General features: G+C 39.9%; 1 protein-coding gene across 5 annotated transcripts in view; it reads right to left on the bottom strand.

The window, feature by feature from the left end:
* Positions 1 to 22856, bottom strand: part of PHACTR1 (phosphatase and actin regulator 1) — a 353512-nt gene that overhangs the window by 194412 nt on the left and 136244 nt on the right. The window contains exon 1 of one of the 5 annotated variants that reach the window (XM_075213084.1): positions 5731 to 5836. The exons of 3 other annotated variants lie outside the window; for them this stretch is intronic. The gene's annotated coding sequence lies outside the window, so the exon portion shown is untranslated. Of the gene's footprint in view, positions 1 to 3189; positions 3280 to 5730; positions 5837 to 22856 lie in introns of those variants that run through there. One more of the 5 variants, XM_075213085.1, reaches the window with a different exon arrangement.

Below are 22856 nucleotides of genomic sequence, written 5' to 3'. Positions count from 1 at the left end.
TGTCCCCATGAAAAAAAATTCATCATGTTGCCGTAATTACAGCAAACCATTAAGATGTATTCCAACGAAAACAGTGGTAATTTTTCTACCATAATAGTTATTACAGCCACATTAGAGGCTATTTGAAGAATTAGTGCCATGCTGGGTGATAGGAAAGAAAGCTGGACAGGGTTAATTCAAGTTCTGTAAGATAAATGACTTTGATGAAATTGAACTGTATGTGCCCTCCATTTTCTGGACTCTGTGTAAATGGAAAATGATCAAACTTGCATTTTTTGTCCTAAAACAAATGGCTTCATCTGAAATGTCTAGCTGAAGCTTGTGCAGACACGTTAAGGGGTACAGTGCATATTAAAGTCAATGTGATCTAAAAACTCCAGGATAGATTGAGATAAATTAGGTCTACTATGCACATATAAAATACAACATAATGAAATGACAGACCTGTTAAGCTATGCTTAGATTTTGGAAGACATCTGATCCCATTTTTTTCCGTTTGACAAAATGTTCCAAATATAAATGAAAAAGAATATCCTTTTAAAAAAAAAAAGCTTAGGTCAAATTGGGTTTACTTAGATCTCTGCTGAGAAGGTTTCAGCTTTATAAAGATTGATTAATCATCACAATTCTGCTAATGGTAGTAATAATCTGTAGTAATACAATCAAGACTCAGTGTAATGGACAGCATTGTTACCAGCTCAGTATTATTCCCTGCTTATGCCCTTGACACAGCTTTCTTTCTTGTTGTTCTATACTGCAGACGTTGCTTAACACACTGTATAGTGGATATAAAAAGTCTACATCACAAACACCTGCAATATTTCAGTAAGGGTGTGTAAAGTCTGAAATCAAGTTAAATCACCATTAAATATAACCTCACAATCAACATAATTCAAGTGAAAACCAACAGACAATTTTTAGGAAAAAGAGGTAAAAAAAACAAACTACAAAACCTTAGTTGCATAAGTATGCACACCCCATTTCAAAACAGGGCTGTAGCTGAGTTCAGGATTAACTAATCATTGGCAGAAATTAAAGTGATAGATCATGCTTTGGGATCGATTCTTTCACCGGGTACAGGAACTAGTCAGGATAGAAGGCATAATGAATAGCTCCAAATATCAAGATTCGTGGAAAATATACTTTGTTATAATATTATGATTATTGTGCATTAATATGCTGTTATAACCAGATAATTATTCATGGAATTTTCTGGGAAGTATAGTTTTTTGTTAGTGATGCGTAGAAATTAGAAAAACACTAAAGCTGGGTACACACTACAGAAAATTTTTCATGTGCAAATTTATGTGTACACACAAACATGATTTAGCTTCAGATCTGTGCTCTTCATCTCTCTTAACCATCTACTGAAAAGATCATGATTCTGCACACACTCTATAGAGATCTGCCTACACTGCTGGTCATGAGTGCATACACACTTCCACATCTGCCCATCGCTCCGTTGATAGAGATTTTTAGTCAGTTTATAAAATCTAATCCAACGATACAATGTGCTTTTGAACAATAAAACATGATTGTAGGGTCGTACCCACTGATGCAATATCGGACCTAACAGTCGTTTTTAGTGGCACAATAATTGTGTGAAAAACCTGTAGTGTGTACCCAGCTTTATTGCTATATTGTTCTAAAATTGAATAACGGTTTCCTGAACAGAATAATTAATAAACATACTAAACATTGATTAATAGTGACTAAAATAACAAATCAAATGTATATCCATAAATTATTTTTTGCACATCAAAGAATTAATTCATATTGGTGACAAGAAGGGCAAAATATGTGTTCTGTGCTAGATGGATCTATATACACGCTTGGTTCCAGCATATTTCCATTCTTTTATTTCTTTCCATGCAATAACGGCCAATTTATTAACAAAATTATGCTATAGTCCCTGACAATGCACATTTTTTTTTACAAAACCATATAGCTTCTTGTGTTTTGTATACTGGATTTTAAAGTCATGTTCATGGTTTAGACTGTATTACTTGATTATTAAAAATCGGTATTGCAAAACATTTTAGTAGAATTGGAATTGGTTGTGGAAAGAGGTCTGGGACCTGACTCATTAAGGATCTTAACTTTAGAAACTTCTTATTTCAGTCTCCTGGACAAAACCATGTTACAATGCAAGGGGTGCAAATTAGTATTCTGTTTTGCACATAAGTTAAATACTGCCTGTTTTTTCATGTAGCACACAAATATCAACTTTAAATTTCAGTGTACAAATAAGCTATCAAGTATTTGTGTGTTACATGAAAAAACAGTCAGTATTTAACTTATGTGCAAAGCAGAATACTGATTTGCACCCCTTGCATTGTAACATGGTTTTGTCCAGGAGACTGAAATAAGAAGTTTCTCAAGTTAAGAACATTAATGAATCAGGCCCCTGGTTATGAAGGGCAGTGGGCAAAAATACTCTAGTCTATACAAAAATGAATCAGAACTTCTGACCTACAGTGCAAATGCCAATTACAAAGTTACTTACATATTTATACATAATTACACCTGTTTTTGAGAGAATACCAAATAAACCAATACCAATCTTAAGAAGTCACTTATTCAACTTCTGTCTGTCTACTTTAGCGGTTGTCTTCAGTCAATACAAATTAACAGTTGCTGTGAGACCGTTTGGGTTTAAGATTCAGAAACATAAAATAGATGACCCTTACACCTGATCTCTTATCAGTATAGTGTTTTTTTTAGCAAAAGTAATCTATTTATTGATTCACTGAGTTGGTAATGTGGATAGATCCAGTATGGACAATGTCCCAGTTGCCTGAAATATGACCCTAATATTTGTTATTCTGCAAACTTATTTATCAATTGTTGCCAACACCTCCTGTAAGGTCATTTGGACAGAGTCATCTTTAGCTTCTGTCTTATTTCACTGTATCTAATTTGTTTGTTTGTATAAATGAAAGATAATAATAATAATTCATGTACTCCTGACAAGAGTATTTTGATAAACACTGGAAAAATACACACTTGTGTTACAATTAGCAGTATTCAAAATAATGGCTGTTGGGGTTGAAGAAATGTTACTTTGAGCGTGGCATGTGTATTAACGTCACACTGATTTTTGTTTTGTTTTATGAATTGTATACCTTACACTTGGCATTGCAATTATAATTCAAATTCCCTGTTGGCAGCTTAGGTGACTGACTGTACCTTGCCCAGTGTTGGCACAATGTGAATTTGGCAGTGCTCAGTCAGTATGTTTTCAGAAGAAAAAAATACAGCGGGACACCAGCCTTGGTATGTTTCCTGTCAGATCCAAAAGACACAATACAAGCAGTCAGACTTGTGTTATATAGAATTACCTCTGTGAGTGACGAGGACACAGTAATAAAATCACTTGCTTGACACCAGACTACCTTGTGTCAACCCAACTAACAGAACTTGTTCTCTAAAACATGACAGCAGCTGTTCATTAGCATTTCTAAAAGTAAATCTGGTAGTTATTCACATGTGAAAGTAAAATACTTTATTGTTAAATGAGGATGTTGAAAGTCTACTCAAAACTCCTATTCACACTGAATAAGTGACAGCTATAGTGATGGTGTGAGTAAAAGTTCTGTGTTGCAATGTCTCATTACTACTACCTCCTATCTGAAAGTATAATTTGTAAGTAGGGTTTAATTTGTTATGTGATTGATATAAATGTTTATTAAAACATATTCTGATAAATAATCCTTCATAGAGGACCTTATTCCTTGGTTAATCTACACTTAGCAGTTTGTAGTGTCACTGTAAAATGATGCATCATCCATACAGCAACAGAAATGCCTCACCCAGCTGCCAGATTATTGTGACCAATATAGCACAATGGTTGCTCAGTTTTAACAAATTGATGTGATGATTACTGTAACCATTTAGACCTGTAGTAGGCAAAGGTGGCCCAAGGGCACAGTAATTAGACCCTAACTTAATTAGACCTTTTTTAATTTCCATTTTTTGCCTTTTTTTTTTACATCAAGATATTTGTACGGTACAGTCGCACAGCCTGTACAGCAGACTAGTCCGGAACTGAATGGTGATGAGCTCCCATTGGTAACCAATCATAGACTAACATCTAGCAGTAAAAATATCAAGCCGCGATATGTTTCTTTGCCGAGTGTGATATTTTTACATCATAATATTATTGAAACCATGACTTATTTTTACAATGCTATATAACACTTTTTCTTAGTGAGGGGTTTCTTAAACCGCGCTATAGCAAAAGTTCTAAAGACTCAGAGTGCCTGATTCATCAAGGCACTCATACTGAGCGCAACCTGCGTTTGGTGTAAAATGCATGTATTTCAGCTTTGTGCACACCTGAATTAATCAAGGAACAGACCTCTAGAGACTCCCGAAATCCGGTTCGGTCTCCTGGACTCCCGGGAGAGCAACCAAGTCTTCTGCATCCCGCAATTACTTGGCCAGAGTAACGAGATTTGTGTCGAATCGCGTCATTTTGGCCCCGCCCCTGCGACAAAACAGCATTTTTGTCGCCGGGGGCAGGGCCAGATTGATGCGATTGGCCTTGCCCCCCCCTTCCTCCCTCTAGTTACACCCCCTGTCCGGGATCTCCCGGACTTCACTACCTCAAAGTAGGTAAGTATGAATACAGCATAAGAAATTCCATCACCCTGTGCTAGCTCTATATATGTAAAAAGACCTTCAAGCCACCCATTCAACCCCAGAATAACAACAAACATCCTATCATCCAATGCACTACGATTCTACTGCACACACATGCTTTGACCAGTGTCTGTGATATATGTAACAGTCTTGATTGCTTTGCTCCTGGCCTTCTGGCGTTAATGCGCCGAACTATATATAAACACCATAGTGTGCAGCTTTCTTCATGTTTCATGGAAAACACCTGGAAAATGTTATGTTTTCTACTAAATGATGATGGTGAGAAGAAACATTAATTCTAGCCGAGCTCTGTGCATTATCCTATTATCACATGCATTCCATTTTAATACAACTGAAATGTAGGTTTTTCAGAATTTCTGCTATCATTTATTTCACACAATCCAGGATGCATATATGGCTTTCCTCTAATCTATTCCAGGGGATAAATATATCAAGCTGAGAGATTCCGGCGGGTTTGAAAATTGGAGATGTTGCCTATATCAACCTATCAGATTCTAGCTGTTATTTAGTAGAATGTGCTAAATAAATCATAACTAGAATCTGATTGGTTGCTATGGGCAACATCTCCACTTTTCAAACCGTAAACTCACAGCTTGATACATTTACCCCCAGATGTTATTTGTGATTTGTGTACTATACATAGCGCATCACAAGAAAGTCATAAACAGATTTGTTTCAGAACGAAAAGGATTTCTTGTACCCTATTTGGTAAATAGCATATCATAAACTTGAAAGGCGAAACAATTGTGCCTTCTCAGCATTTGTATACACATATTTATTTATATTTCCCAACTGCAAGTCAATCTAGCCTATCTTACACTATATTGAAATGTCAGCTGGACATGATAGTTTTCTGTTTATTTTTAGACTTTTTTGCCTTTGAACGGTGCAAGTTTTACTTCTGACTGCAAAAGTGTACTTAAAAATACATCATAGTAAAGCAATTGTGTATCCCACGTGTGCTACTAGTTTTTCTTTCTTTTTTTTTTACTGCCTGCAGTGGTAACAATTATAAACACAGCCCTTTTGCAAGACTCACATAGCATTCAGATAGATTCAGTGTACCTGGGTACAGAAGGTTTGCTTGCTGTATCTTCAACACATCTGTTGGCGTGAGCTTCACATCTGCTCTGCTGGAGAGCAAACAGCACAGAATATCCACCAGCAGCCAAGCGGATCACTGTATGAACTTTAGGAATTCAAGCCCCAGGAACAGCCTCTGTTTTGTTCTCCTCGGCAGCAATGATAATTTAAGTCATATGATTTGGTTTGTTTTATATTTGGAACATTATGTATTCCATTTCTTCCAGTCTGCTATGTGAGAAGACCTTTGGGAGTATTGCATGTTTACAGATTTTGGATTCGTTGACTGAACATGTTAACAATTTTATTGTACTAGTTTTGCAATCCAAAAAATATGTTACATATTTTCTCCTCCTCATGTTCAAAACAGTTTTTCAGAGACGTCTGCTTTGGTGAGCAATCCAAATTCTGCTTCCAAAGTATGTTTCATTTAAGAGATGAAGGAAGTGTTACAATATATTACATTTCTGACACCAAGTGGCGAGAGTGTGTAACAGTACAATAGGTATAATTGAGAATGTAGAGTAACTTACAACACAAGGTACTTGTTTTGAGATACAGTTAGCTCAACAATTCATCTATTGAGCTTGAATTATTCTCTATGAATTTTGTGTCAATTTGCTGATAATCATATAAGCACTCATCTCAATTAAAGAAATTAATTAGGATAAACCATATATATATATATATATATATATATATATATATATATATATATATATATATGCTGCGTTTGTATATGCAGTGTTGCAAAGTGCACAATATAATTCTGTCTACTATATCAGTGATAGAAGTGGGCCGATATCCAATGGTAAAGCATACCAACACTTTCCTCTCCTCAGTCTCACCACTTGTTGCAGGGGCGCACGCAGGGGGGTTTCTGGTTCTCCAGAAACCCCTCCCCTTCGCGAACGAACGGGCACTAAACATTGCCCTGTACTGTACAGCAGCCGCGGCACTGTCACAGAAGCGTCCGCGGCGGTGCTATATTGTACTACAATACAGCACTGCCGCGGACGCTTCTTTGACAGCGCTGCGGCTGCTGTACAGTACAGCATTGCTAAAAAATGGAGCTGCATGTGCAGCAGCTCTCTCTCTCTCTCTTTATTTTTTTTGGGGGGGGGAAGGAAACCCCCCCTTAAAAATCCTGCGTTTGCTCTTGCGTTGATCACCTTTTCGTGCTCAGTTGTCACATTCAAATTTGTCTCCAATGCAGAAGCCATAGTGGATGAGCTATTTACATTTGGTCTACATAAAAATGACCACTGCTTGTATAAATGAATTAATAATAGAGACACACTGTAAAGTGGAAATAAATTTACCTGAAACTGATGGTTTGGGAAAACTTTATTTATAAACTTCCCCTCAACAGAATGAACAAACCAGGAATTCTACTATTTATTTATTTATTAATTACTCCACAACATTCTAAACAACTGTGTCCCATATGTACCTCCCAAATGTCCCGATTTCAGCAGGACAGTTCCAAATTTAGTACTCTGTCCTGCCGTCCCAACAGGGGCGGATTTAGGAAACTATTATACCCCGGGCGATGTAGGGGGGTTGGGGGGGGGGCGATTTAGGCCCCGCCCCCTTTCCGACTTCTAAGGCTGCCGGCGGCTGCACAGTATGTGCAGGTCCGTTCAGCAGTGACAGTGTGCTGTCCCGCTGCTCTGATTGTGTTTAAAACACAATCAGAGCAGCCGGGCAGCACACTGTCACTGCTGAACGGACCTGCACAGTGTGTAGCTGTCGGCAGCAAGCCCCTGCTAGGGGGGGCGATCTCCCCGATCGCCCCCCCCCCCCCTGGATCCGCCACTGCGTCCCACCCAGGGATATGTTTGTCTCGCGAGTGGAGGAAGGGAGCTAAATGGCAGCCTAGCACTTTACAGCAAGACGTGACCATATCACTTGTCCCACTTCCGGATTCCAGGTTTTAAGCGTGGGCAAATATAAATTTTATTGGTGTTTTGAAGGTGGAGTAATTGTGTTTTGGCAATAGTCAAGCATATGAGGCGGATTCTTTACTATGTATTGTATCCATGTCTATGTCATCAACTATTTGTGGTCACAACAAGCAGTGGATACAACACTTTTACTTTACTTTGCCAGATACATGAATTTTGTTTTGGTGTGAGCCACTTCTCAATATATAGGTCAATTGGCAGCATATACAGATGTTTCTATTTCTCCATAGATCCCTAAATCATTTGAAATGGACCATGTATGTATCTGTCTGTCTGTGTGTCCCATGTGTACACAGAGTCCTAGTTTTAGATGCTTTTTAACACTATTTAATAAAATACGAAGGGCTAGATTTACTAAACTGCAGGTTTGAAAAAGTTGGGTTGTTGCCTATAGCAACCAATCAGATTCTAGTTATTTATTTAGTACATTCTACAAAATGATAACAAGAATCTGATTGGTAGTTATAGGCAACATCTCCACTTTTCAACCTGCTGGAAACTCAGAGCCTGATAAATTTACCCCCTGGTCTCAGCTGTCTGAATGTGTTGTACTGGTGCTGCTTCTATGGCATATGTTGGAAATTACAAATACATTTCAATATAAAAATTCAGCAAATTCTACAAGCTGACAGCTAGAATCTGATTGGTTGCTAAAGGCAACATCTCCACTTTTTCAGACTTGCAGTTTAGTAAATATATCCCAAAGACATTAATTGCTATTGCTTAATATGTCTCTGCATTTTATTAAACAATTTTTAAAAGCGTCTAAAATTAGTGCAATATCCTTAAAGCTTTGTGGGCTTAGCGGCCCTTGGCCAGTAACATTTACCTTACTGCTGTGTGAGACAGATAATTTCACATGTGCTCTGCATATGAAGTAATACATTTTTGCTAAGATTCTGGGTCTGGGTGCACATGTAACCAGGGCTGTCGAGAAGGGGGGCCGGGTACTAATTACCCGGGCCCGGGTATGCCAGGGGTCCCGACCCGGGCTCTAATAGCCAACGTTTTCTTTTCTTTTTTTAACTTTATTTTTTTTAATCTGGCTTTCTTTTTTTTTGCGCCGGTGCTGCAATCATGTGAGTTTACAAATAATCACATGATTGCGGGGCCAGCGTCTCTCTTTCCTCCTCCATTTGCACTGAATGTCAGGCGTGACATCATCACGTCACGCCCGACATGACGCGCAGAGAGATGACCAAGACAGAAGAGAGAAGAGAGAAGACAGAAGAAAGAAGAAAAGAAAAGAGATGATAGAAGCCAATACAAAGGTAAGTAAAAGAATGGAGGAAAGCAGAAAGCAGAAAGGCACAGGGTAATGAAGAAGAGGGGGGGGGGGGAGAGAAAGGCACAGGGTGATGAAGAAGAGGGGGGGGAGAAATACACAGGGTAATGAAGAAGAGGGGCAAAAGCAGCATGCCACAGAGTGATGAAGGGGGGGGGAGCAGTATGGCAGAGTGGAGTGTGAAGAGGGTCAAAAGCAGCATGGCAGAGTGTGAAGAGGGGCAAAAACAGCATGGCAGAGTGTGAAGAGGGGCAAAGGCAGCATCACACAAATTGATGAAGGGGTGCCAGAAGAAGGGGGGAGCAAAAGCAGCATGGCACAGTGTATAAAGGGGGGCAGGTGAAGAGGAAAAAGCAGCATGGAGGGCACAGTGTGATCATAAGGGGGCATAGCGTGGTTGTGATAAAGGGGTACAGCGTGATCATAAGGAGGCACAGCGTGGTGATGATGAAGGGGCACAGTTGTGAGCATAAGAAGGCACAGCGTGGTGATGATGAAGGGGCACAGTAATGTGTGTGTGATGGCACAGGGAGCTTCTGGCAATGTAGTGTGTGTGAGGTGGTGGCTAATTAGCGGGTGCTATTTTGTTTGTGGAGTGATGGTTGGGCAATATAATAGTGGGGACTATTAATTTAAGATGGGGTGGTTTGGGGGCTATTGAATGTGGGGGTGAGTTTGTGGAGAATGAGGTCTCTTTATTAAATGTGACTATGAATTATTTAATGGCAATGATGGTTGCAGGAAATAGGTATATTTATGAGATGTAAATACTATTAATTTATTGCTGGGGCTGTTTGGAGGGAGGGAAATATGTTTCTTTATTAAATGGGAATACTATTATTTTAATGTTGGAGCTGGAGGAAGAACTAATAATTATTTGTGGGTACTATTGATTTATAGAGATGCTCAGGCTCGGTTCTCCGAGAACCGAGCCCACCCGAACTTAGCAGATCCGAGTATAGAGCCGACCCGGCTCGGTACTTTCGCACGCCCTCGGAATTGAAAACAAGCAAAACGTCATCGTTACGTTGTTGGATCTCAGGAGTTTTGGATTCTATAAGTACCGCCCTCCACAGCGATCCAGTGCCATTTCACAGAGAAGCACACAACGGTTCTTGGCAGTCTCTAGTGCAGTTGGGCAGCGTCATAGTTATAAAAGAAAGAGGAGGGGTAGCAGTGTCCTCTAAAGTCTCCAATGATATTCTACTGAGTTATAGCTCACACAGAAACAGGAGAGCTCAATTTCTCCATTGCTAATTGTCATTCCTGAAATAGAAATAATATGGCTGGCAGTCTTGTTCTAAATCTGCAGTCACATTGTACTGTGTTATATAGCTAACACACAAACAGGACAGCTCCATTGCTAATTGTCATTGCTGAAATAAAAATAATAGGTCTGGCTGTCTTGATCTAAATCTGCAGTCACATTGTACTGTGTTATATAGCTAACACACCAACAGGACAGCTCCATTGCTCCATTGCTAATTGTCATTGCTGAAATAGAAATAATATGGCTGGCAGTCTTGTTCTAAATCTGCAGTCACATTGTACTGTATTATATAGGTAACACACAAACAGGAGAGCTCCATTGCTTCATTGCTAATTGTCATTGCTGAAAAAGAAAAAATAGGGTTGGCAGTGTTTTTGAAAATCTGCAGTTACATTGTACTGTGCCATAGCTCACCCAGAAATAGGAGAGGTAGCATTGTTTAGTGCTGAAACAGAAATTCAAATAATTGGGCTGGCAGTGTTATTAAAAGTGTCCAGTGACATTCTACTGTGCGATAGCTCATACAGAAACAGGAGGGGTGGCAGTGTTCTTGTCACTCTCCAGTCTTTAGTCACTTAGTTCTTGTCACTCTCCAGTCTCATCTACCTCATGTGCTAAAGCCTATGTTCAAGTGAATCGTGGTTTTAATTCAGGGATATCAAAATGAAATGCTTGTACCTTTTTAAAGAAAAAAACACCTCTCTAATAAAAGTGAAAGTTTACTGTAGAAAAACATAAAATTGCAAACATGCCATTCTACCCAAAATATTACCAACCATACCAGCATCAGCTAGCTCCCTTCTGCCAGCTAGATCTCAGCACCTGCAATCTACACTGTCATCATATCACATCAATGCCTCATCAGTGTGTACATCATCCTCAAACAATACTAATTCATCCCCACTGGAATCCACCATCACAGAAGTCTGTGTACTTTAATGTAATTGCTGGTAATGGCCTTCCTCATTGAATTTGTAGTTCATTTTATGGCAGAGATGTTACGATTTTTGGGCAATTCTTTTACACCAGACCAAATGTGAAAATGGTGTGCAGACTCATCTGCATCACCACTGGGTGTCTTGGGTAAGCTATGTTTTTTTCTAGCAGCAATTTCCAGAGAAACTGAAGGAGAAGACGTCATTGTGTCATGTACCACTTGAGCTGTCAGCTTGCTGACCAGGATCTCATTGCATCTCTTGAGATTTGGGTCAGTTGGAAAGAAAGTGAAGACATAGCTCTTAAACCTAGGATCAAGCACAGTTGTCAAAATGTAATGATCCGATTTAAAGATAACTCTTGAATCTGGGCAAAGTGAATACAGTACTTAAACTACAAGTCCAACATAATTAGCGGATTTGCTTTGTTTCATTTCCTCCTTCAATTTTTCTAGCTGCTTTTAAAAAAGTCTAATTAGGGGAATCACTTGAATCAAGCTAACAGTGTCTGCACTCTCTTTACAGGTGACTACTTTAAATGGTTTCAGCACCTTGCACAACACGTTAAGTATTCTCCACTACGCTGGACTAAAGTACATTCCCCCTAAATTCTATTTTTCTTGCAGCTGCTGCATTCTCCTACGTGCTGTTGCAGAATACCGAAAATGTTTCGGGACACAGACACCATCTCCTGCATGTCATTGTCATTTTTTAAAAAGTTCTGTATCACCAAGTTGATTGAGCAAAACAGGGAATGTGATGGAATTCCCTCCGCTGTCATGCTCCAACAATATTGGTGGCATTATCAGAAATCACATATCCTTAGGAGAGTCAAAGCAGGATAAGCCATGTTGCAACGACATCCCTTAGTTTTTCAAACAAGTTGTCAGCGGTATTACCTGTGATCTGTGCCTTGTCTCGTTTCTGATAACCACCTCTCACTCCCGCCTACAAGACTTCTCCGGTGCTGCTCCCCACTTATGGAATTCCCTACCACGCTCACTTAGAATTTCCCACAGTCTTCAAATCTTTAGATGCTCTTTGAAAACCCATCACTTTTTTAGAGGTGACCTTATCCTCAATAACACTGTTCACACTAATGCACCCTCACAAATATCCCAATCTCCACTCTGAGCCACACTCGCTTCTCTTCCCTTTAAAATGTAAGCTCTGTAATGAGCAGTGTCCTCCATACCCTTTGTTTTCATGTCTCCATTCAGCTTGTCTGCCTTGTCTGTTCTTGCTTTACATATGTCCTGTTTTATATATGTCCTTGTCTTGCCTACTATACAGCACTGTGGCGCCTTACAAATCTACTATAATAATAATAATGGGTGGAAGCTGCTTCTGCACTGCGATCAGGCCTTGTCTCATAATGTGTATCTGTTCAACTGTGCAGAGCTCCCCAGATCAATATAATGGAGAAAAGATAAGAAAAACTCTTTTCCTGTTTCCAAAAAAATACCCTATCCACTCACTATCCTGACACTCATTGTTAGTCAATATCTGGAAAATGATTGATGTAATAACCATTTAATTAAGTTTGTAAAGAAACTGATAGGTGTTCATGGTGCATTTTACTTTAATAAGACCTATGTTTTCTGTCTGACCTCTGAGATAGCTGCTACTCTATCTAAGTAAAGGAGGTTAAATGATGTCTGCGTTTCTTATCACAATGGTGTCAGTACATTAATCTTACATCACTCCAGGCTGTTACTGTGGGGTTAAGCTTCTTACAGTTACAGTAAACTAAAGCTAACAGTGAACTATTTCTATTTGTGCAATAAGGCTATTAAAACACCCATTTTTGCCGGAGACAGAGCTTTTCTATGTTTAATACATAGGCTCCTAAATCCGTATTGTCTGCTCTCTAACTGGTTGTCCTTAGAACTCTGATTGGTAAAGGTTATATGCAGGCTGCCAAGAGGAATTCAGGGCCGCAGTACAACAACTTCATGGGGCCCCCATATAGTTAAACATGGCAAAAAAAATTACGCAGCTGAGATAGCTCCGCAGCACCGAACAGTAGGGAAAACAGGACATACATAAAACAGGGACATACAGGGCAGACAAAATAAATGTAGACATGAAAACAAAGGGTATGGAGAACCCTGCTCATTAGAGAGCTTACATTCTAAGTGGAAGAGGGCACAGCTGAAACAAGAGGAGCGAGTGTGGCTCAGAGTGCAGATTGGGACAGTTGTGAGGGTGCATTAGTGTGAATAGTGTTATCAGGGATAAGGTCACATCTAAAAAAGAGATGGGTATTCAAAGAGCGTCTAAAGATTTGAAGTCTGTGGGAAAGTACTTTATTGGCACTGTCACCCATTTGTCTGTCATGGCCTCCTCTATTGAACTCTCCCTCCATCCTGCTTGATTGACTGAATATGATTTCTGGAATAACAGTAAACAAGCAGAGTGAGCAGTTAGAATGGAGTACTGAAGAGGGACCCCACAAACACACATTTAGGAGACATTTGTCACCAAAACACATAGTACTACTTGCAACGCTAATCCTCAGTAACCTATTGATAGTGGACCTCATTTAGAGTCGGACGCAAAGTCCGTTTAAGAAGTGTAGGAGTGGGAGTGTGCTGCAGCTTGGTAGGGTATTACGAGTTGCAAGCAACCCCAGTTGCGTCCCACTCTTAATACCCTATCGAGCTGCGAGCAGTTCCTGCAGCTAGCTAACGCTTACACCACGTAATTCCTGCCGCACAGCTTTAGCCCTGTTTTGACGTGTGTTGTGTCTGCACCTCACTGCGAGTAGGATGTATTTACATGGTCACGCCTTCACAATTACGCGTTCCTCCCATTCTCTCATAGTGAGTTGCAAGCTGTTGCAAGTGTTAATTGCGTCCAAGATGCAGGCGGATTTGGTGCTGTCTGCACATTCGTGGTAGTTTTTTTTGTTGGATGCGCCTAAAACGGACTTTGCATCCGACTCTAAATGAGGTACAGTATTTTTATTTTTTGCCTTTACACCCCTTTAAAATATGTTAGCAGAATGTAGACAATTAAAGAGTACATTAACACTCCACAATAAATAAGAACAAGTAGCTCTTTGATTGTGAGTATTGAAGTACTGTACTATCACACAGACAAAAGAAGAAGAAATGTTGAAAAGCAGCACTAAGCTGCACTATGTAACTGTGTAAGGGGTTTGCCTTGACAAGTACAGAAGGAACTAGGCACATCTGGACGTAAGTAGGCCTAACATTGCCTTGAGAAGTTGCTTTGTTTGCTCAAACACTTAGGAGCACTGGCCAATCCAAGGATACTTCCTCTCACATAATTAAACATGACCACATATAACAAACGTGTTCACTCACAAACCAATGATGTACTATTAAAAACAAATATTACTAAACGGAATTAACTTGGGAATGGTTTTCAATTTATTGGATGGCACACATACACATACAATGGACGTATTGTATTTTGGATGGCACAAAATACAATTTAAAATATGTCTGCCAATTGATTACCTTTATGTGGCTGAGGAATTTAAGTCTATTTAAATATGTCTGATGGCCACTAGATGGCAGAGCAGGTTAATTTTCTTGTGGAGATTAGCAACATACCAATTCATTGTTACATTATTGAATTTGATTAAAGATGTACCAAATTCATCAGTAAGAAAATGATCGGAGAATCTATTTCTTAAGGGTCAATATCATTAAGCAGTAGGCCATATGCTGATTCGGGCACCCCAACCCCTCCCCTTCTTGCAAAAATATATTTTCTGGACAAACTGGAGCTGAAGAAAATGCTTAAAACTGTTTCCATGAGTCCAAAGATCTGCAAAGACTCAAATGGTTGATTTTTGGTGGTAAATATATTGGTGTTAGTTTTTGTTATTTCTACAGATGCGAATGTAAACCCTCAAAAGCATTGCTTCCACATCTTTGAAATCCCCACTTTAACAGTAGTTAAACGCTGCTGACCAAAGTGTCCGTCCCCCCAAACCTGGAGAGTCACCACTTTACTACCCACAATCTGTTTAAGGACATGGTCGAAGCACTGGACATTATGCAGCTAAAAATAAGTATATTAGATAGATATATTCATACTTACCTACTTTCTTCAGCTACCTTCCGGGAGCCAGCCAGTGGAGGGGGGCGTGAGGGGGCGGGGCGGCCAAAATTGCGTCATCGGGAACCGCTGCATTTGGGATCTAATTCTGCCCACTTCTCCTGCCTATCTAAGAAGATAATTACAACTATCTTCTTAGCATGTGTATAAATAATATATATATATATATATATATATATATATATACATATCTATTTATCTACCTATATATCTATACATATATCTATCTATCTATCTATCTATCTATCTATCTATCTATCTATCTATCTATACATCCATCTATCTATCTATCTATCTATATATATATATATATATATATATATATATATATATATATATATATATATCTATCTGTCTATATATCTATATATATACTTATTTATTTATATATACATACATACCGTATTTGCCGGCGTATAAGACGACTTTTTTGGCCTGAAAAACATGCCTCCAAGTGGGGGGGTCATCTTATACGCCGGGTGCCAAACTCAGGGGTCTCAGGGGTGCCGCGGGACAGCCATAAAAAAAAAAAACAGAAACACTAACCAATCCGCGCGGCGCCGGGACCCAGCATCCTCCTCTCTCACGCAGCCTGTCATATCAGTGACAGCTGCTGCGTGAGAGAGGAGGATGCTGGGTCCCGGCGCCGCGCGGATTGGTAAGTGTTTCTGGTTTTTTTTTTATGGCTGGGGCGCGGCAGAGGGGGCAAAGTGAGAGAGGGAGAGAGGGACAGATGAGAGTGACAGGAGGGGGACAGAGGAGAGTGACAGCAGAAGAAGGTAAGTGTTATTAGTATGTGTTATGTTATGTTTGTTTTATGTTATGTCATGTCAATGCAGAGTGTGTGATCAGCATATATGAGTGTGTGTGTGTGTGGGGGCCAGTGACTTCATGCAGTGTGTGTGGGGGCCAGTGACTTCATGCAGTGTGTGTGGGGGCCAGTGATTTAATACAGCGTGTGTGGGGGCCAGTGATTTAATACAGTGTGTGTGGGGGCCAGTGATTTAATAGTGTGTGTGGGGGCCAGTGATGTAATACAGCGTGTGTGGGGGCCAGTGATTTAATACAGTGTGTGTGGAAGGTGTGCGGAAGAGGGGGTAGTCTTATACGGCGAGTATATAACAAACTCTATAATTTTGAGTGGAAATGTTGGGGGTCGTCTTATACGCCCAGTCGTCTTATACGCCGGCAAATACGGTATATATATATATATATATATATATATATATATATAAATATATATTGCAAACTGTTCTTCTTCAGCTGTTGTGAAACTACAAGCCCAGCTAACTAGGCATGCTGGTACTTTTAGTTCCACAACAATTGGAGGGCAACAATTCACATAATACCATACTTACCTACTGTCCCAGAATTTCCGGGAGGCTCCCGAAGAGTAGGCAAACCTCCCAGACTCTGTAAAATGCCGAAAGTCACGTCATTGAATAGCGGGGGGGGGGTTTAGGGGCGGGGCTTAATTGCGCCATTAAGCGCCACCCCTGCTATTCAATACCTTGAATTTCTATATTTTATGGTAGGGGCAGGGCTATATTGACGTAATGACATCGCCACACCCCCTCCTACCCTCTGTCACATGACCTGTACTCCGATCTCTAGGAGTACAGATTTAAAATGTGGGCAAGTATGCATAATACTGATTTGCTTCAAGCTCTAATTACATATAATGCTTCATCATCATCATGTTTTATTAAACAATTTACATATTAAATGAATATTAGCATGAAATATTTTTACTTCCAGCAGTGCTGGAGTGCGGGTAACTTGCCTAAATAAATCTTAATATTAAACATAACTGCACATATAGCAGCCCTGCAGTGCTGGGGAGGCGGGGAGGGGGGGGGGGGGCAGCTTACTAAAATAAATGTTAATATTAAATAGAATTTTCATTACAGAATTTGTACAGTGCTGGGGGTTTGTTAAATAAATCTTACTATTAAATATAGTTTTACTCATAGACGAGCTGCATCCCCAGCAAAGTAAAACTATTTTTAATATTAACATTTATTTAAGCATGCCCTCCAATGTGAGAGGGGGGAGCATGATTAAATGAATATTAATATTAACAACTATTTTACTTAAGAGGTCTTTCTGTGCTGGGAGTGGAGGGGCAAGTTGCTTATATTGGTGGTCAGCCTCATAGAGACAGTGTAGCAGGAAGGACCAAGCTTTGCTGCACTGTTAGTATAGCCACCGGGACTGCAGCCATATTATGCTACAATTAACCCTGGAGATGCTGGCCCAGTGCTGAGATCAGTTATTATCAAAATAAAACAGTGGTAGAAATGGAAATTTAGAAGTGGCGGTATGGAAAATGTAACGGGAATGTAAGTGAATGGAATGTTATAGTCTCACAAACAAAGCAGTAGAAGAAGTGGCGGTATGGCATACCACCGTATACACCCTTACTTCCACAACTGAAAAAAAAATGCATTTTAAACAGGTTACAGGTGGATATCAGACCCCCAAGAACCCACCTGGCCCCACTAACGTATAATCCAGCCCCTGTAGGTTGCAATGAATGAGAATGTAAATGGTACTGGGGACACTCTGGCTAAAGTTAGACACTTAGGGGCTCATTTACAGTTGGATGTACGCAGACCTGTATATATTTTTGGGTACCGTTGACTTGTGACCCTTTTCTCCTGGACAAGCAAAAGCTGAGAACAGTAAAGGCGATGTCATGTTAGGGCAACACAATTAGAAGTGGATGCATCCGCAGATCCACCTTTTAGGAAGCACAACGATATGCAGTGATGATGATGACTGTCAGCAGCACTATCTAACTACTTCTGATTGTGTATTGACCCCTCCAGCTTATAGTCCTTAAGTCATTAGTGGCTATGTTATATGAAGTCATGTCCGCCTGTTCACATAACTTAATTGACAGATCCATTTGGTCCACTGTAGGAAAGACTTTGTTTTAAAGGGGAAAACAACAGATGTAGATGTGTTTTCTATTTAATTATGTTTTACATTGAAGATTCAACTTTTGAATGTATTAATAACTGTCAACCCAATATAATCACTTGTGCATGTGACAATTCATTACATTATTATATTGAGTACAAATAGAGTAATACGACTTTAGAATTTACTACAAACGCTGTCACACCGCATCTCTGCTCTATCGTGGGCTGTAAGTATACACACTTGTGCGCCTGATGTACGTCAGACACAGATGCAACAATTTTGAGCTATTATTTTTTATTTGTATAGCGCCTTTATAGTACTCAGTGCTTTCCAGAGAATATTGAACCATTCACATCAGTCCTTGCCCCATTGGAGCCTACAGATTACATTCCCTAATACACAAAGACACACTATTTTGTCAGAAACCAATTAACCTACCAGTATTTTTTTGGGACTGTGGGAGAAAACGGCAGCACCTTGTAGAAACACGGGGCACCCCACAAACACGGGGAGAACATACAAACTCCATGCAATGCAATGCTAACCACTATGTACACTTTTTGTGTGTGTGAATCTTGTCCTACGTATGTTCAGATTACAAATGTATCCAACTCTAAATATGTCCCTTTAATAGAATAGCTTACATCTACTAAGCATTACTGCAATGTTAAAATATTTAAGTAAGAAAGAAGACTGCAATATGGTTTGCTCTGCTAAGGTAACATGAAATGTAATCATATACAGCAACTGAACAGGTCAGTAGATTGATAGGTTAATAACATCTGAACAAAACATCTCTGAGGTTTGACGTGTCCTTTGTTTTACTCTGCAAGAACAGCCATACAGACCATGTATTATGCACACAGTAACCCACACCACCTTCGGGCACTGCCCAAACATTGTTCCATGAGTTCAAAGCCAGAATAATGCAAGGTTAGTAATTCCATCTTAGTATAGATTTAGTGGGGAATTGTATAGTGTCATTAAGAACAGAAGTAACATGCTCCAGTCACTATAACCTGCATAGTGACAATGTCAGTTATACTCAGTTATACCAGCGATAGCTTCTCACAATATAATACAGTGCACACAATACATGTATAAATGTTGGTAGTTTGTAGAAGAGATGATAATGTCACCATTTCATTTGCCACAGCAGATTGGCTAGGCACAATCCTGTTATAGGGATACCAATATGTACACTTCACACTGGGTATGAAACAGTAATATGGTTAGCACAATTATTATTATTATTATTATTATTATTTTTTATTTATAGGGCGCCACAAAGTGTCTGTAGCACCATACAAGGACAAACAATATCACAGTACAAGGTGAGACAGCACGGTACAATGAACAATAAGCATAGAAACTCAGAAAGCTCAAAGCACAGCTAGAGAGAGAGGCAGGGAGGGTGGGGGAGAGGGATAATCCACATATGCTGGTAGCCTGAGCCCAAGAGGGAGGGTGCGGATGACATGTAAGAGCCACAGAGGGGTGCAGAGAAAAGCTAGAGGGGTCGAAGGGCAGAAGGTCCTTGAGGAGGTGAGCTGAGTAGCTGGAGAGCAGAGTTAGAAATGGTGGAAACAGGAGGAGAGATGGCCCTGCTCAAAGGAGCTTACAATCTAAGGGGAGGGGTAGACAGACAGAGAGACACAGAGGTAAGAGGGAGAAAAGGGGGGAACAGAGGCTGAATCAAGGAAGGGGGAAGAAGGGGGGAGTGGTAGACGGCAAGGTGGGTAGTTAAGCGGGAAACTGGAAGGCTTTAAGAAAAGGTGGGTTTTTTAAAGCCCGTTTGAAACTGGACAGATCGGGGGATGTTCTGCTGGAGCGAGGGAACTTTACCAGTGGAGGGGGGCAGCGCGAGAGAAGTCTTGGATACTTGCGGGAGAAGAGGTAATCAGAGGAGAAGAGAGGCGACGGTCGTTGGCCGATCGCAGAGGGTGGGATGGAGCGGGAATAGAGATGAGGGTGAGGATGTAGGGAGCAGTGGTGTTTTGGCGAGGGCCTTGTATGCGAGTTTGAGGAGCTTGAACAGGATTCTGTAGGGGAAGAGGAGCCAGTGAAGGGCTTGGTAGAGGGGGGAGACAGAAGAGGAGCGGCGAGAAAGGAAGATGAGCCTAGCGGCTGCGTTAAGTACAGATCGAAGGGGAGATGAGAGTGGGGGAGGCCAGTAAGGCGAAGGTTGCAGTAGTCCAAGCGGGAGATAATCAGAGAGTGGATAAAAGATTTGGTGGCATCTTGGGAGAGGAAGGGCCGAATTCGTGCGATGTTGCATAGCTGGAAGCGGCAGGATTTGGCACAATATTATAGATTTTTTTTCTTCTTACTTTGATAAATCCTACCTCCCATATAAACTTTTTTTTAGTCTTCATTATTGTCAGCAGTAATAGATCCTTTATAAACTATATCTAAAATGAACTGATATAAAATTTACCTTGCATGGATTTAATAGCACTGTCATGAAAGGCCTCATTAAGATTTGTCAGTACATCTACTAATACCTGTCTAGAACAGGCTTAGAAATGCATGACACTTCTACGTCTAACACACACAGAGTTAAATGTAAAAATGCGGGCTGAACATAGAACTAAAATCTGAACATGTATGTTTTCTGGCGTGTTTTGAGATGCATGTACATTAAGATACATGCAACTTTAAATCCAGAGTATAGATGTGGGCCATGCAGAATCTGCGGCCAGAGCAAAGGGTATGCCAGAGATCACCTTCAATTGACTGGCAATAAATGAAAAATGTGCTCCCTCACCGAAATGAGAAGCCAACACCAGTGCTATAGGTGTGTGAGGTTCCCCTGCTTAAGGAACCAGGGGAACCTGTCCTAGCCATCACCAGGCTAGGACAGGTTGGATCTGTCCCGAGATACAGGGAAATATGCAGCTAGGATTCCCCTTGTCCAACTGGAAACCAGTCCCAGTCTGTTCAGTAGGACTCTGAAACAATGGGCTGGGTGGAGGGGGAAGGGCAATATAATTGTTTTTAATTGGCAGAGGGGATCAATACCTGTTCAGCGAATCACAAGCGAGTTCCCATGCTAGTCACTAGTGACTGGCAGATGCAGAAATATAGTGGTGAAATAACGGTTTGCTGGTGTGTTTATTTCAGTTTACTTTATTATTTTTTCTGTTTAAGCTATTGTGGAACAAAACTTTCTACAATAACCACTGGCAGCTATGGGCATACTGTAGCTTGTAGTTCAACAAGCACCGGCATGCACAAACAGCCAATTGTTAGCAGGGCTTGCTGAAACCTGTAGTTCCATAATTATTGGGACTACCGAGGTGTCAATTCCAATGTTTCAAGGTCTGGATACAATCATACTGTTTTACATTCATATTATAGTTTATATACTCCTCTTTAATATATTTTTAATGTAAACATTATACAGATTAATGACATGTACTAAGAATTAAATCCAGCAACCAACACATGACATATAACATTTAACAGCCAATTGGTCAATATTAAAAACCAGAGAGATAGGGACATTGAGGTTTTGAAGATTTGTCTACCAAAACTTAAGGAATTTGCCCACTGTAACTAAGCAATACAAGACATAATGCCCATGATGCAGAAAACACTTGATTTGTCCATAGTTCCTTTGTTTCACCTTTCATTATAACATGAATTAAAGGAGATGATGATCAGCAGAGGTGAGTGGAGCAGACCATTTAATAACGTTCTTTATTAGCAGCTGCTCCACCAACGAAACTTCCCGGCAAACTGTGACCTCAGGGCATTACGCTGCCATTATACTTTGCCTAATTCATTGATGCTTTATGGCATTTATTTGCAAATATTAAAAATAATGAAAGCAAATGCATCGAAAGACCAGTGAGATGATAATGAGCTTTAGAAAAATGAATAAGCTTTACTCATTTTTTATTACTGGTAGATATTTTAGAAATATTTGCTGCACACTAAAGAACATGCTTCTGGAGAACCACACTGAAGGATAAAGAAAAACATGCCAATATATTTTAATTCTTTTATGTATGCCTTACAGCAGAGGTGCTCAAACCCAGTTCTCAAGAGCTAGCAGCATTTCATATTGTCAGGATTTCTGACTATTTATAGGATCTCTTTAATCATGCACAGGTGAGTAAAATAGATTGTGCATGATAAAGAGATCCTGAAAACATGTGTTGGTAGCTCTTGAGGATAGACTTTGGGCACCTCTGCCGTACATCATCATTGCAAGGCAATCACATATATACAATATACAGTATAAATATATAAATATATATATATCTATAATATAAATGCTTAGTGGCGTGTGTTAGTCTGTCTGTGTGTGTGGAAAAAATAAAACCAAGCTGCAGCGCCACCTGCTGGGCGGAGTTATACACTGACCTACTAAATTCTTAGTGTGTGTGGAAAAAAAAATTCAGAAAGGGCTGAAATTTGGTATACTAAGATGTTTTTAATTTGTTAATTTAATTTGTTAATTGTTAAAAGTGTTTATAAAGATTTAAAAAAAAAATATATATATTTCTTGAAGGAGAAGTGACAGTTGGGAGTGGTTGGTGATTGCCGGGGGTGACAGTGGGGAGTGGTTGGTGGTTGAGGCCTGGGCTATGGCCCAAATGCATGACAAGAACCTTTTTAAC

The sequence above is a fragment of the Mixophyes fleayi genome, chromosome 5 (genome assembly GCF_038048845.1).
Source record: "Mixophyes fleayi isolate aMixFle1 chromosome 5, aMixFle1.hap1, whole genome shotgun sequence".
NCBI lineage: Eukaryota > Metazoa > Chordata > Amphibia > Anura > Limnodynastidae > Mixophyes > Mixophyes fleayi.
Note: the sequence above shows the minus strand (reverse complement) of the source record. Positions and strands in the feature narration are given on the sequence as shown.